The sequence below is a fragment of the Lissotriton helveticus genome, chromosome 4_1, assembly GCF_964261635.1.
Source record: "Lissotriton helveticus chromosome 4_1, aLisHel1.1, whole genome shotgun sequence".
Lineage (NCBI taxonomy): Eukaryota > Metazoa > Chordata > Amphibia > Caudata > Salamandridae > Lissotriton > Lissotriton helveticus.
Window position 1 is genome coordinate 1,391,978,505 of NC_136063.1, and position 16,333 is coordinate 1,391,994,837.

The 16,333-nt window shown below is 43.7% G+C and overlaps 1 protein-coding gene across 1 annotated transcript in view; it reads right to left on the minus strand.

Moving 5' to 3' along the window:
* CDKAL1 (CDKAL1 threonylcarbamoyladenosine tRNA methylthiotransferase) overlaps positions 1-11,513 on the minus strand; it is a 2,471,408-nt gene extending 2,459,895 nt beyond the window's left edge. The window contains exon 1 of the mRNA XM_078687932.1: positions 11,315-11,513. The gene's annotated coding sequence lies outside the window, so the exon portion shown is untranslated. The remainder of the gene's footprint in view (positions 1-11,314) is intronic.
* Between the last annotated feature and the right edge of the window lie 4,820 nt (positions 11,514-16,333).

Genomic DNA, 16,333 nt, shown 5'->3' on the forward strand with positions numbered 1-16,333 from the left:
TTGGCTTAGTAATAATGCTTTGAAATGAAATTCAATGGACACAAAACTGAGATTCTCTGTTGTGCAACAAGAACACCAAAACCTTCTTTAACTTCTAACTTCTGGCCCGGTGCCTCACAGTGTGATGCCAGAAGTCTCTTAGTCTGTGTGTAATCTAGGGGTTCAACTAGACAGTGGTCTCTCACTTGTTGCATATGTTAACATTTTTATTCCACCCATTTAACTTTGAGGCAAATGCTTCACAAAATGTTGCTTAACCTTCATGTCTGGCTAAGCCACAGGTGGGTCAGAATACAACCCTTAGTAGATTTGATTACCAAAATGCCTAATTTCTGAGCTCCTCTGCAGATTTTCTTAAGCGCCTATAGCGTATTCAGAGGCTGGCAGCCAAACTGGCTTCAAACTTGCTCAGATTCTCATCCTCGTCAAAAGCCCTTTCTGAGCTACATTTGCTTCCTGTAACAGAGAGAATCCTCTTTAAGTCTATGTGCATTACATTTAGGGCAGTTCTGAAGATTGGCCCTCTTCTCGGCACAGGAAATGTAAAGCATGTATTTCTTTATACGCCAAGTTCCTATGTTTAAAAAGCTAGGATTTGGGAAGAGGGGGTGGGGGGCGTCTCAGGGTGATCTGCGCATGCGTATTTTTCGCAAGGAATGCGCATGTGCGGGCACGCGCACAATGGCTCTGCATCAGAAGCCCACCTTGCCATCAAACTTAAGGGATAGGCAGAGTGGGGGTCCAGGGGGTACTAGAACCAGAAAACAAACTGCCTCTGGTAGCCAGTTTACGACAGTGTGTAAATATGCATTTGGGCTCTTTATTTTCTGAAACTTTTCAGCAATAATCCCAACCCTACCTGCCACAACTAAGAACTCCAATTCAAACCACATTCTTTCCTCTATAAAACAACATACATTCACTCGGCTGCAAACAAAAAACATAAGTAAAAAACACTGCCATTCACAACACCAATAGTACTAACTTTCACAAATGCGAGACTGATTGCATAGCAAATGCTTGTTTTAGATACAATGGATTGTCCAGCGACAGCAGCACATGTGCGCTGCCCACAGGTTCGAACTAAAAATCCCTTATAAATACAGTAAAGCAGTAAAAACATTAAAATACTTTGGAAATTAAAATAGACAAGTGAAACAAAGCCCAGCCCGGTCAGAGGTGGGCCCATGCTACATACAGCCCGGCCTTGCTTTTATCCCTTGAGCCAAGCTCCTTGCTGAAGACAGGGGCAGGTGTTGGACAAGCACTGACTGGTAAGAAATTGTGGAGATGTCCTAGGGGGCAGCGTCGAAGAAAAAAGGAAATAGTATCTCAGAGGGTCCCAGTGAAATACCTCTCTCTGTAGGAAAGGAGGAAGCGGGAAGTAAGCCAGAGATGACAGTAGCATAGAAAATGGAGACTAGCTTAATAAAAAAAAAAACTTGAACAGCCTTGCTTTTAACCACCAAGTCCTACACCTAAAAGGAATCAGGTGTGGTTGCTGAGTCAAAAGTGACAAAGAATACATGGGGATACAGTGCAAAATGGCACAAATACAGATTTCTTTTTTTTTTTAATTAGGAAAGTTACAAACAAGCTTGTGAATTTGCCACTGACAGTTTACTAAAGTTAATCCAAGAAAACTGGGAAAACCATAATAACTCCTACTAGTAAGACTCTTTGTCTAGGTTCTCTTCTGATGAAGAAGGCTTTAATAATGAAAATGTTAATGGAACTAAATGAAAAATGTACCCATATGATGAATGAAGACATGAAACTGCACTCCCATGAATAGGTCTCCAATTGAGGACGCACGGGACAGAGGCCACTACTTTATTGTGTTGCATCTATATTAAGGAGTGTGGATACAAGACATGCTGCCACTGTGGTACGCAAAGCTGGTAGCAGCATATACTTTCTCTACGTGACTGCAAAAGACAATGCGAGAAAAAAGTTACGTTACACCAGCCATGGCTTGTTCTGAAAGGTGCTCTCCCTGATTAAAGGCTACATCTCTAATAGCCCTGTCTGCAGTGTTTGACACAACTGACAATGTTAATCTTTTTTCTAGATAAAAATCCTCCTGGCTGTGACTAAATATCAGTATGCTGGTTCGAGTCATTCCTTACAGTACAGTCTAAAACCATTTTTTTCACCCCATTTAAATCAAAAACACTAGGCTAGCAACATGTGGTGTGCCACAGGGGTATTTAGTGTCAGCATTGCTTTTTAATATTGACATGCCATCCTTAGCGTCAATCTTGAAGGATATTGGTGTACAATCCTACATGTATGCCATTGATACTCTGAGGATTTTCAAACTTCAACAGCCATCACTATTTAAATCTACCTCTATCGACAATCATTCCAAACTGACTAATTCCCTTGCCATCATTCACCACAGAATGACACATTTGTTTTCTAAAACGTGACACCTCAAAAACGGAGATACTTATCACCAGAAACTATGTTCAGAAAATGTTACCTTTAATTTGGTCTGGAACAATAGGCCCTTCCCACAGCCCTCTAAGACCGAAAGGAATCTGAGCATATATGTGTGTGTCAAACTTACATTGGGGCATCAGAGGACTACAGTACGCTACATTACAAGTACATTGTTCTGGTACCTAAATTTGGTGGAAGAAAAAAATCGCGTCCTACATTGACAGCAATCACAGTACACCCATTGTCCAGGCATAAGTTCCATCTCCCGTAGATTTTGGAAATGCTTGCTGTTTGGGTCTCCCTGCGAAACAACTGAAACACCTTCAACTATTCACCAATGCAGTTGCGTGCCTCATCACCAGGACTCCTCATCAGCAGTACATTATTCCAGTGCTTAGTTGCCCATCAAGAAAAGATTTATCTTTAAAGTTGTGGCAATAGTACACCAAATGATCCAGGGCACAGCCCAATGGTTTCTTCATTCAAAATGTACAATGCACCAACCGATTCGACCTAACTTGAAACTCAGGAGACTGTATTTTCAAAGGGTGTGAAGAGAGCATGGAACCAACATCTTGGCGACCTTCGGTCGTCTTCACATCTGCCTTTATTCAGAAAATATTTAAAAACCCACCTTAAGCTGTACTGCTAGTTTCCATTCTTATGTTGAACACTATAAAGCTTCAGCAAATATGTGCTTCATCAATAATATAAGGCGGTGAATACTAAGGGTATAGTGCATACAAAATCGGGGTGGGGGAAAAATCACACAACTTCTATTACTATTTTTAGGTCTTGCGTGAGCCAGCGCACATGCGCTGCTCTGCGAGACATTTTGTAAGGGCTTTCAAATTCCAAACACACGCTTGTGCTTGGAATTCATCACTTGCTATTGGGCTTTGCGTTCTGTCTTTCTAAGAAAGACAGCAGGCAATTGGCCCAAGGTGGGTACATGCCCCGCCTTCTCTGTTCTGTGGCCTAGGGTCCGTGGGAGCGAGCATAAGCGCCATGTTTCCAATTATCATGCCGCGTCTCGCGGTCGCGTTAATTGGAAACAGAGGAGCAAAAGCGGCGCTTTCAGTTTCGCTGCGGCTGGCACAAGCGCGCTCGCACTACTTCCGGGCTGGTTTCCATTGCTTTTTTTTTTAGTTTGTGCTTGTTTTATTGTGTCCAATATCCTTGAGTCTTTTCACCGCTTTAACTATTTCATTGATGTATCAGGGTAAGTAGTTTGGTGTGTTACACAGTTTTATCTGCTGCACTGTACATCCACACCCATATTGAAGAGTGCTGACTCTTTCCCCACCACCTTTCGAATGGCTTGTCTGCTCAGACCCTAAAGAGCCTTTTGGGGCAGACCGTGCTGCGGTCAGCTAGCGTGTCCCTTACTGCCATCAAGTGGTGAGAGGGGTTATTGTTCTTCAGCTTGAATGAAGAATAAAAAAAATGAAAAAGAAAAATGATTCTGTGTGCATTCCTGTCCTGCACCCAAAGACACAGTTTAGCTAGATCACAGTCACAGATGCACTATTAAGCGTGACTCAATGCTAACAGAGAAGGTCAAAGCTGAATAAAAGCAACATTTTGCCTAAGGGATCATACAAATGCTTATTATATTTACCCGACCAGTCATATTTTCTCATTCCTAGACATAGCCCACCATTTTCAGGATCTGTAACATACCTGACTGTTTGGCAGACAATACTGATGCGTCCATGGCTGCGTTAAGACCGTGTCCTCATTCCTCAACAGTACTCGTGGCACCGATCCGGGTAAAAGGCTGAGTCAGTGCTGTGGGTTTTATTAACCCCTTTGCCGGCAGTTCACACACCCAGAACGGTCTCTGAGGGACTGTTATCTCATAGAGGTAGGTAACCGGCCCATGTCGCACATCCATGATGCGAATATGCGAACACTCACAGTGCTACAAAACAAATATTAGTCAGATATGATGATTTCCTCAAACTGGTATTGTTGACATTTCCTTGGCATTGCATCAGATGATTGCACGTTTTATTCTACCCAATACTGCAGTAACAGTGATTATTAGCAATACTCAATCCTTCACTGGCTGCTTTCCGCCCACAAATTGGAACCATCATAACTGCGACTTGCCTAATTCCTTCCCTTACTGCCTTCCAAATTCGAACTAAAGCACCTAAAGCTTAACCGATATTCCCATTCTTTCACTCACTTCAGTCCTGGAATTTCACTCTTTCCGATCCAGATTCATGCCCACCCTCCCCCATCACTAGCCTGGAACCTCATCATGGGTAGGCTGAACTTGCTACCATGTTTGTCGTGTAGGCAGCCAGTAGGCAGGCCTCAGCTGTGAGTGGCGTGACTTATGTAGAGGATCACACCTATTCTAGATCCCACCCTGCCGCCTGGCACCCTAAGCTGAATAGGTACCTGCTTGCCCCAACTTCTTTCAAGTCCAGGGTGGGGGGGTGCAGTATCTAGTATCCTCAGATTGATCAACCTGTGTCTGATAATCTCAAAACCCACGCTCCGACAAAATTTGATGACTGCTGTGCTCAGTTTGAGCCTTGATCTGTCCGCCATAAAGTTCGAGTCACCACCTTTCGACGTCATCCTTGGCATTAACTCCGACCATGTGCACAAAATCCTAGAGATCGTTACCATATCACGCTGGATCCTACTTAGTAGTTCCTTTCTCCCTCATAAGATCATTCCCTGTAGATGGATCACCACTATGTACAGTGGTGAGGTTATTGCTACCACCCTCTCCACTGTTTGCACAATTGCTTCCACCACAAGGGTCCAGTGCCACTATGTTGTTCTGAAAGGCACAGTGAGACACCTATTTTCTTGCCCTGTCTATGTACGAGTGGCTGATCAGCCATACTTGCTAGGTTACAATCTTTCTTTAATCAGGTTGGTCAGTTGTATATAATGTCTTGCTTTGTATAGAGGTAACAAAAATGCTTAACACTTTTTATTATAACTTTTCAACATAATGCACAGCAGCCACAATGCTCTACAACATAGCCACAATTTCTGGCTAAACACATAAGGTCCCAAAGGCGAGACCTCTTGGCTATGCCAATGCTTGTTATTATTGTTACTTGTTAAGCGCGACAAATCACCCTGAAAGGGTCTCTGGGCGCTGCTGCATATCTTCAGGTATGGGCTACAGATTAGGATATTATGAGTAGTGGACTAATAGCATGGCTAAAACATCTGTGTTTAAAAAGCTTTTTTAAAGTGTCTGTGGTCTGTATTAACACGAAGATGTATTAGGAGCTGGTTCCAATATTGAGGTGCTAGGTACGAGAACGATCTGCCCCTATTTCTGGCGGTACGGATTCGGCGAGGATGTAACAGACATTTCCCACAGAACATAAGAAGACTCCTGGTGGGGGCATACCAATTGAGTTTTTTCTGTAAATACTGAGGCCCATTCCCATAAAGGGATTTGTGGACCAAACAAAAAAGTTTAAACTGTGATCTCTTTTTTAGGGGCAACCAATGAAGACTTCTTAGGATGGGTTCTGAAGGCAATAGGGGTGGAAGATGACAAACTAAATGTGCAGGTAGGTGTATTTTGGACCACCTGAAGCTTTGAAAACAAAGCTTCGTTTATAGAAGCCATTAACGCATTCCCATAATCCAGGCGACTAATTATATGGGCCTGGACTAGGGATTTTCTTGACTGAGGTGGTAGCCAGTTAAGTACTTTTCTTAAAAGGTGCAGAATACATAAATATGTACCCAGCCTTAACTTTTGGTTAAGAGCTGCAACAAAAAGGTGGGAAAAAATAGGGTGCCTGGGAATAAATGCATGGCCGAATTAGGCTTGCTTCTCCTTTCCAATGGAAAAAACTGTATAGGCACACAGACGGTAAATATATGGGTACCTCTCATTGAATATGTCAATAGATTAAAATAGAATGGAACATAGACATTTTTAAAACATATTACATAAAACACAAAAGTACTTTTTTTCTGTTATGACCACCCATGCCACTTTAGAACTACACTCAAAATGATTAGCAGGGTGAGATTATAAAAACAAAAAATTCTAATTGAAATGTTATCCAACTCTAGTGCTCGACTCAAGTGACAACTTATTCAATTATAGCAAAAGTATGCTGTGGTGCACCCCAAAAAGGGAATTCCCTTCATCCCAAAGCAAAAAACTGATCAGCTCTTAATGGAGACTATTGACCCATCATCCATAGGACTAGTATCCAATAATTGTATAACCTCTTCCACCCATAAATATTTATGCACGCCTACCATATATTTAATTAAGTAATTATGAATATGCAGTCCTGGTTTCCAGTGGGAACCAGCTGGATATCGGCAGCTATTTTTAAGCCAAAATCATATTCTGAGCTGGCAACCACAAATCATTCTGACTGCATCACAGGCACAGTGCAGACACTGCAACACTTATAGGTCCAGCACACGTGTATTGTGCAGTTCACATGCTTAACAGCCTCCAACACGGATTTTCTTCCCTTTCCATTCTTGCCAAGCTGCAAATTCCTAACTTCACAGATGAGCAGTTCCTTGTGTTCCAACTGCTCCCAAGCATGATACAACTGGAAGTCTAAGAAAGCCTGCTAGACAAACTTTATAACCGGATTCAGATGCCCATCAAGGCATATAGCACTTATCAGGATAGCACCCCAAATGATTACATCGGATAAACTTTGAGAAAACACGTGTGCGGGTCGCACCCATTTATGTTTTGTAAACTTGATGTCCCAAACCGACCCAGCACCGAAATGTGCCCGATTACAATTTGCATGGACATTCATTTACTCATATCGAATGAGCAACATCTTGAACTGATATTGGGAATTCTGATTGAATTATGTTGATACAAATGTATTATTTCACGAGCACGGTTGAGTTGTGCATTTAAGCATTTCGTTTAAGTATTTTATTTAAGTATCTCGTTTATGTGTTTGAATACAAACACGTGACAACAGGGGTGTGACATCGGGAATATAAGCCGCAGTGGGAGGTAGAGCGTGTAAGAGCTTTTTTTCAAACTGGCTCAATGAGAGCGAAACATGAACGTTTTTGAATGTGGTTGCTGAAGGTAGGAGTTGGTCACAATGTAGCACACGTGTTGTGCCGTATGAGGGTTTAACAATCCACGATGGCTTAAATGGGATGGGTTCAAACTGACAGTTTATTTTGTAGCTCGAGTACAACAAGAAAATTGTTTTATTTTGAGAGCAATTATTTTATTCGGGGATGGCATGTTATGTTAAACACCGTTAAGGGTATTAATTGAATTCGTGTATTTAGTGACACCAAAATAAATTCTTGATATAATGTTTATTCTTTACTGCAGATGTATCCCTGACGAAGGCCGTAGGGCCGAAATGCATTGGGTTAAACGCATCTATATGAAGCATGGGGATTCGACGTGCTGTATTTAAAGGCTTCGGCATGATACACGCATTTGTACAATGGAGTTACCGTGTTTTTACCTTCATGAACTCAATACAATTTCTAAACGAAAATGGACTAAAAATGGATTACGATGATTTTTTATCATCCAAAGGGTGGTTGCATCTTGTGTCTGATACACGTTTGATATCAGCAATATGTAAAGACTACGTCTCCCAGAGTGGTTCAGGACATAGCACACTTATCAGGATAGCACCCCAAATGATTACATCGGATAAACTTTGAGAAAACACGTGTGCGGGTTGCACCCATTTATGTTTCATCAAGGCATATAGACATGTGCTGCTTGTAGCTTCACAAGTTGCCAAGAGAAACTCAAATTGAAAGTGTTTTTGACTTTCTAAATCGACGTAACATAAGCATGCTAAAGTGTGCTCTTTGGGGATGGCAGTAATGTCTATTAAATGCAATACTTCTAAAAACCCTTCTCATAGTACACAATACAAATACTTTTTAAGATGTTTATTGTACTAAAAAAGTCTTAACTTTAGCGACCTTAAAATAACGAAATAAGTGAACAAATGAAACTTTACAATTTGCCTAGTATTTCGGTCATTAGGAAGAATTGAATGCCCTAGGCTACATGGGTCCCTTCTGTGCTCTGGAATGCTGACTACTGGTTTCCAGTGGCGTGTGGTTTCAGGTCTACGGTTGTCATGTAGGCTGTCACTTTTCAGTGCATTCATTGTCGATGCCATACAGTCTGGTGTGTATGTTTAAGTAAATAGCTCAGTGAATTAACCGCATCAACGCGGTGCAGATTTCCGCGGTGCGCTGAAGATTTCAAAAACCCGCGGTTCATGACGAGCTCAGCTCGTCATGAGCGTACGAGAGGTGTAACTCATGACGAGCTGAGCTCCTCATGAGCGTCGAAGGGGTTAAGAACCAACTGTAAACAGCTCCCTGTAATCTGAAACGCATTAGTTTAAACATGGGTAAATAAGAAAACATTCAACTCAATTATATCAAAAATCTGGTCACCTCTTTTTTTTCTTACTAAGTGTATCTCATACATGTAATCGTCTATGTTTGATCCGCACATTTATGTGAATGAAAAACTACAAATTACATTAAAACACACTTCTAAAACACACCTCACTACTACTTCATTAGGACCGAATGTCTGAATTGTAACTTGTGGCCTGGAAGCTAGACAAGGAACTTCGCAAGAAAACAAACCACTGAGCTGCCTTGCACTGAATGCAAATTTGTAATATAATGTTGCGATTTGGAGCAAGCATGGTAACCCTCTCGAGAATTTTATTAGAATTTAAACCAGTGACTATATATTACACAGATGTCTACAGCAAGTTGTTTTAACAGTATTGAACACCGCAACGTAGTGGCACATATCTCTCTCATTAAAATGCAGTCCTGGTGATAATTTAAGGAAGCCAGGGCAGTTTATTTGCCAATTTATTTTGGAGCTTATAATGCATAGACTGTCACGGACTCTCCAGGTGATGGTGCTCTGCGTGACACTATTACAATCATAACTTGTTTCCCTACTTATTTTTTTTCTTTTTCATTTCCATCTGTTTATACATGATGAAAATGGAATATGTCTTTTTAGGTCTGGGTGGACCGCAAAGCTGTAGCTCTTGCACAAAAAGTGGGCTTTCGGTAAGCTCCATTCACTTATTTGGCTTAGCCTCTTTCAGGCATTGGCCTGAGATGTCAGCGGTAAGGAGCATCACTCTCTCACCTCATGCTATTGGCTGTTAGGGTTACCATTCCACTACCATGGAGCACTTGGAATGCAATGCATTAGGGGTTATTTTTCATCTAAAAAGTACACTCAACCATCATAATTTTACCACGTTCAATTATTTATGTAGTATACAAATTGAACACAGATACATTTTTTTTTATTGCAGCAGGCGCTACCAACGCAAGTATACTCATGCCACCATAAACAGCAGCAACAAAAACCTCAACTAACAAATAACACCACAAACCATACCATCACTACCACAACAAAAGCACAGCCTCACCAATACCACGCCACCAGCAGTATCAATACCACCACTACCACATAATTACCAACTTGATGTAACCAAAAAGTAGGATTTTTCAGTTTCAAAAGCATTAATTAGTATGCAGATCATATTCCCAGAAATGACTTGCTGGCGTTAAGTGCACTTCTGTAGAGTTGTGGGTGTGATTTCTGGCCCCATCTGATAAAAGAAAGTTGTGCATCATCAACCTGATCTACACAAATCACGTGTCTGACTGACTGAGGGAGGCTTGCTTGTCTATCAGACGCGATCAGTTTGCCTTGTGCTCTGAAGGTCTAAAGCAGTGTTGCAGAGATGGTGCTGCATATTCAGACCAAGACAGCAATGGTAAAAATGCTAGTTCATTAATACCTTAAATGACAAGTTGCCCACAGTATTCTGCTTCGAGGAATGCATTTCAAATTGTTTGAATATTCGTGCCAGCTGAGGAAGTTGGGTTTCATCTTTTACAAGATCAACAGTTTCCCCTAACAAAACAACAAATAATTATTCAAACAAGTCTTTAGGTTGTAGCGTAGCTGAAATAGCAGCAGCCAACTGAATGAACCTGTGACATCTGGAAATAAGAGAGCCAAAAAGAGGGCCCCTGATAAGTAGAAGAGAAACGGAGGAAATAAACAATGAACAACACAACAGCCGCTTACTCTGTATGATTCACTGGTAAATTGTAATTCGCAAATATTTATATTTTCAAGAGACACATTAGAGCCTTTCATTGCAATAACACATACCTACAGCCATGAGGTCATTTAAAGAACATTCATTTCATGGTATAATTCTTTTTCCAGATCTATTTTTTGGCGTATCTAGACTGATAGCAATATTTAAATTCAGAAGTACAAATACTTGTGACAAACATTACAGGTAATTTGCGAAAAGAACAAATGCAGATCAACGATATTTAAGAAAACCACACTACAAGCCACTTCATCTGGAAATACGGAAAGGCAGCACGACGTTTGTATGGGCATCTTTATAGATATTGAGAACCATTCATTTTTCCGCGTGCTGACAGGTATGTATGTGGACAGAATTGAAGGCTTAAACCAGCTACTCTGCCAACTGGAAGGGTCAGACATCATCTTTAAAAACATAATTTTCTCTGAAACATCGATATGTAATAAATCTACACACGACGCATGTTGATCATTCCGTTTCCACTTCCCCTGTCCTTGTACACCCAGATTAAGGAACAACTTAAATTTCCACAACAAAACCCCCAGGAATTCATTCCCAAAACTACATATGAAGAAAGCAACATCACACGCTATTCAGCTATTGGTGCAGGAGTACTGAGCTAGTGGTAAATTCATACACTTTTCTAATAAAATGTCACAAGCTGATTTACAATGTCAAGGCATTACAGAGAAGTAGCACAGATTTCATACTGGACTCACGCTTGAAAGACGCGGGAAAATAAAAGGTTTTGGTATAACGGCAGGAGAAGGTGCAGACAGAAATTCCGGCACCACAGCTCCACTTATACAGTACCACTTGACTGCTACTTTACACGAACAGTAACTATAGGTATTCTCATGTGCGTAGTCAGTAACTTTTCTTTGAACGGATGTTATTGGTCCAAAAAGTTATAGTACTTCCGGGTCACATAACAACCAATTCTAAGGCAGCACATGTTGTAAAAGTCATCCATCAGTAGGCGGGACTATTAACATGTAAGGTGAGCTGTGATTGGAGTATCGGTACATCCAACCAAATCCAAGTGCGCCATACTGACCTCCGAAGTGTTGATTGGCTGTGGAGTTCGCGCGTGCCTTTTGTCGAATCCGGGATTTCTCACGCCTTTAGGTATGCTGTTTGGCACCGGGTAGGACAGGTTAGGCGTAGTAGGCGACTAACACTGGCTGCTTCGTATGGATGGTAGGGGAGTGAGGTGGGGTGTTTGGACCTTGTCGCGGTCTGCATTCCGAAAGGGAAGCTTAGAAATACTGATGTTGTTGCCACTGCCTACACTTCTTTCTATGCCTCCCCACAACTGATCAATGGAAGATGTGTAGAGACACGGAAATGCTGTCAGGCAATTAACTATATGTTTAATGTGTTTTATTTGTGTGTTTTTTTGCAGTTTTATATAGCGCAAACTCTACCTGAAGGTATTGGAGCGCTTTACATGAGCCCCATTTCTATTACACTAGAACATTCATTTTTGGTAGGCACGGAGAGATTAGTGATTTTCCCAGAATCACAGGCTATTGATCCGACGCAGAGACTGGAATCTGGTGCCCCAGTTCCAAAGTCGGCAGCTCTGGCCATTAGGCATCTGTCTCCCTCCCCCCCCCTTTCTGATAGTGGAATTTTGCACATAAAAATTTTACTGTAAGCTTTTTTTTTCTACTCCATTGTGCCCATTTAAAACACTCCAGTGCCAGAAAATGAAGTGCATCTTTTTATTATGTAAATTAGACGTTTGCAGCAGTGGAAAAAAACCAGTGGTCTGAAGCACTCCTTTTAACCAACTTTGAGAGATTTATTACAGAGTGCAGCATAACAAAATTCAATAATGATCGACGCAGGGCACAGCATTACAGCACAGGGTTGGATTGGGATAAAAAATCGGCCCGGGCACACCCTAAAAAAAGTGGCCCATATTTGCGTATCACCTTTCCGCAAAACAGTGCTTCAGTGAAGTTTTATGAAAGGAAAGGGGGTGGGGGCATGTTTTATTAACTTCACTTAGATAATAAAAAAAAATGCACAGATTAGTTCACCCTGCTGAGCCACACTTGAATGCGAGTGAAGCCGCTTCTGCAAAGGCCACCTGCCCCGATCAATCAGCATACATTAATGGGCTGGCCCAATGAGAGAAAGGGAGTGATACTTCTGCCCATCTGCCTCTAGAAACGCCACAGGCACCCAAAAAAGCAGCCCACAGCTAGAACTCGGCTACCGGCCCTTTGGGCATTTTTATAAACTTGACACTCCATAATAACTACACCATTTCCCTCAGATTTGTGGATGCTTTTGAGGGCAGCCACATGCCTCGAAGATTGGTTTCTCCTGGTGAGTGCACCAGTCCATCAACTAACAGGCGGTGGCTTGTGCTGTTTCCACGCGCAGCCCACATCACGTTTAGCAACCAAACAAGCCACCCCCAAAAATTGAGATGCTCACCTCTAGGGCCTCCAACCTCCTCCAGCAGCCACAGTAACGCAATGCAAGGTGTTCGCTCCAGGGTGCGGCCCAAAACAGACTAGAGTACTTGACCCACTACCTCCCAGATGGGCCTCACCACTAGACATTCCCAAGCCCCATGGGAAAAGTCTGCCGCTGGCTGGAAGCATGCACACCTCTGAGCTATAGGGAGCACACACTGAGCGCTTCTGGGTGAGATATGTTGCATGTAAGTAATTAAACTGAACCATAACCAGCCACGATGAAATCGCCACTTCTCGAGGTGCCGTGCATGCCTCCCTCCATTCCTCATCGTCCAGCAATCTCACCCAGGCAGCCCATCTCCTGCGGGTCTTTTCAAGATCATCGGCAGCATAAATGACCAGCGAGCGGTAAATCACAGAGGATGCGCCCCTTGGAGATTCTTCTTCAAGCAGGTTCAAGACAAAGTTCCAGTCTTTGTCCCGGCAGAAACAGCAAATGCATGCCAACCCCACACAGCTAAGGGGCAGTACTCCTCCTCACAGCTCCTCAGCTCTTCTCCATGGAAAAGGTTCCTCTTGAGTCCAGAGGTAATCTAACGTTCTGGGGTTTAAGGTTGTCCCGAGGTCGAGGTCCCTGACTCGGACGGACGGGGTGTACCTGCTAACGTTTCTCCATTTCCACCCCGTCCGCAGGATCCTCTGGACGTCTCATGGGTTTCCCCGGCTCTTCCTTCGTTGACCCCGTCACTGCACCTGCCTTCCATGACGCTGGGGGTGTGTTCCCCGGAGTTTCCGTCAGTCAGCCAATCAGGAGAGCGGACGACATCCGCGTCAGGCCAATCAGAAGGGCCGGGGGCGTTTAAGGAAGCCCCGTCTTTGTTTGTCGGCCCCGGAACCTCCAGGAGACCAGTCGATCCACGAGGAGAACGCCAAGGAAGAAGGAAGTGCCGAAGAACCGCTACTAGGACCTCCGGAGCCGAGACTCGACAAGCCAGGAGGCCAACAACACCACGGGCCGCCCTGCCACACTTCCAGGGGAGAAGTGTGGCTCCACAAGGTACGGGGGCGTTTTCAGGGATTGTTTAAACCACGGGGTGGGACGGGGTAGCCTGAGGGTGGTTACTAGCGCTGTGCACTGTTTCCCGCCTACACTCAAAAGGCTGTTATAGATGGTGGTAGTCTCCTGGTGATCCCTCACTCCCCTGCCCCCCTCCCGCTCGTTAAACCTCAGTCCCAGCCACTAACGCGGCTGTCTCTTTCCTTTTTTCTCGAGCCTACGTCTGGACCCACGACCGTCCCCAGAGAAAGCCAAGACGGGAATTAAAGACACCGGAAGTTCACCAGAGGAGGAATCCCGGATTGTTGTGTTGTGTGCCTTGGGGGACGTTGTGCTACTTACTCCCAATAAGTACTGTAACTGTGAATAAAACGGTTATCCATAGACCTCAAGTCGTGGCGTTTCTCCTTACCCCTACCCCAATCTTCACAAGTGGCGAGCCAGATAGGAGCCGTCAGGGAACCACGCCATCCGATACAGTATGGAAACAATATTGTCCCAAATGGAAGCAGACCGGACTGCCTTTTCCCAAGCCATCCAGAGCCAGTCGGAAAACATACTAAAGCTGGCAGAAGGACAAACGCAGTTAATGACAGTGTTAGGTCAAGGAAGGGCTGCAGCCCCACCCCCAGGCGCGGTTGTTCCTCTACAGAAGTTCAGTCCAGGAGAGGACCCCCTTGCTTTCTTTTTGAATTTCGAGAGAGTCGCGAGAGCCAGTTCGTGGCCTGGGGAAAGGTGGCCTTTTTATTTGGCGCCCTTGTTGATTGGTGAAGCCCAGGCAGCGTATCGGACAGTAAACCGAGATGGTACCACCGCTTACGCAGTGGTGAAACAATATATCCTTGATAGATTGGGGGTAGATGAGGAAACCCATCGACTACGGTTCCGCCAGGAAAAAGGGTCTCCCGGGGATCTACCCAAGACTTTGTTCTTCAAACTGAAGGAGTCTACTGATCTATGGCTAAAACCCCATGAGGGCAATGTCGATGCTATTATGAACAAAGTGTATCTTGAACAGTTTATAGAAGCTCTCCCCTATAGCTCTTAAAGGTGGCTTAAACAACATGCTGGTTTAACATTGGAGCATGCCATAGAAATGGCGACTAGTTACGCCAGGGCTCAGGGTAAGCCCTATATGAGGGAACCTGAGAAACCTACCAAGACAATACCGCCCCTCAAATCCGAAAAAAAACTCCAAAAACCAGTGTCAGAACCACCACGGGTACGGTTCCAACGACCTGAACTGCCAAACTCCGGACCGCAATGTTATGACTGTGGAGAGTGGGGTCATATTGCACGGTACTGTAGGAAGAAAAAGGAAAAAGAAGATGAACCCATGGACGTGAGCTATGCCCCCAGGTCCATCCTGCATGCCCAAGAAACAGGAACCACTTTCTATGTAAGAGTTTCTCTTAACGGTACCAGTATTAGGGCATTGTTGGATTCCGGCTGTAAACACTCAGTTATTAGAGAGGAGCTGGTAGATCAAACGTCTCTCATTCCGGGGAAACAGGTTAACATTCGTTGTGTCTATGGGGACGTTAAGGAATATCCTGTAGCCAGAGTCACGTTGTATACGCCCTCAGGAAAAGGCATGGAAGTCACTGTAGGGGTTATGTCTGGACTACTAGAACCTATAATCCTAGGGACAGATAATACCTCTTTTAAAACACTGTTGTTAGACACCCTTCAACACTTGTCTCTTCCCCGTGATTCCTTGTTAGCTTCAGAACCCTGGGCCAGGGACACCCATTTTAGGACTGCTCAATTGAATGACGCAAGTCTCACCAATGCATGGTAGGTCGCACGAAATGGACAAGATCCATGCACTAAAAGCTATCCTTCTTTTGTTGAGAAGAATGGCCTACTCTATCGGCTCGCTAAAGCTGACGCAGAGCCTCAATTGCTGGTCCCGAACGACTTTCGTGACCAAATATTGTTTTTTGGGCATGCCCATCTTTTGGCCGGTCACTCTGGGGTGGAAAAAACGGGACAGTCTATATTGCGACATTTTTTTTGGCCGGGAATATACGCCCAAGTCCAGAAATACTGTCAGGAGTGCAGAATATACCAGAAACGGAACCCCTACACTCCTCCTCCAGTTCCTTTGGTGCCCATGCCTATTATAGGGGTTCCCTTTGATCGTATAGGTATGGACTTAATCGGCCCTTTGCCTAAGTCATCCAGAGGACACCAGTACGCCCTTGTACTAGTTGATTATGCTACACGATATCCTGAGGCATTCC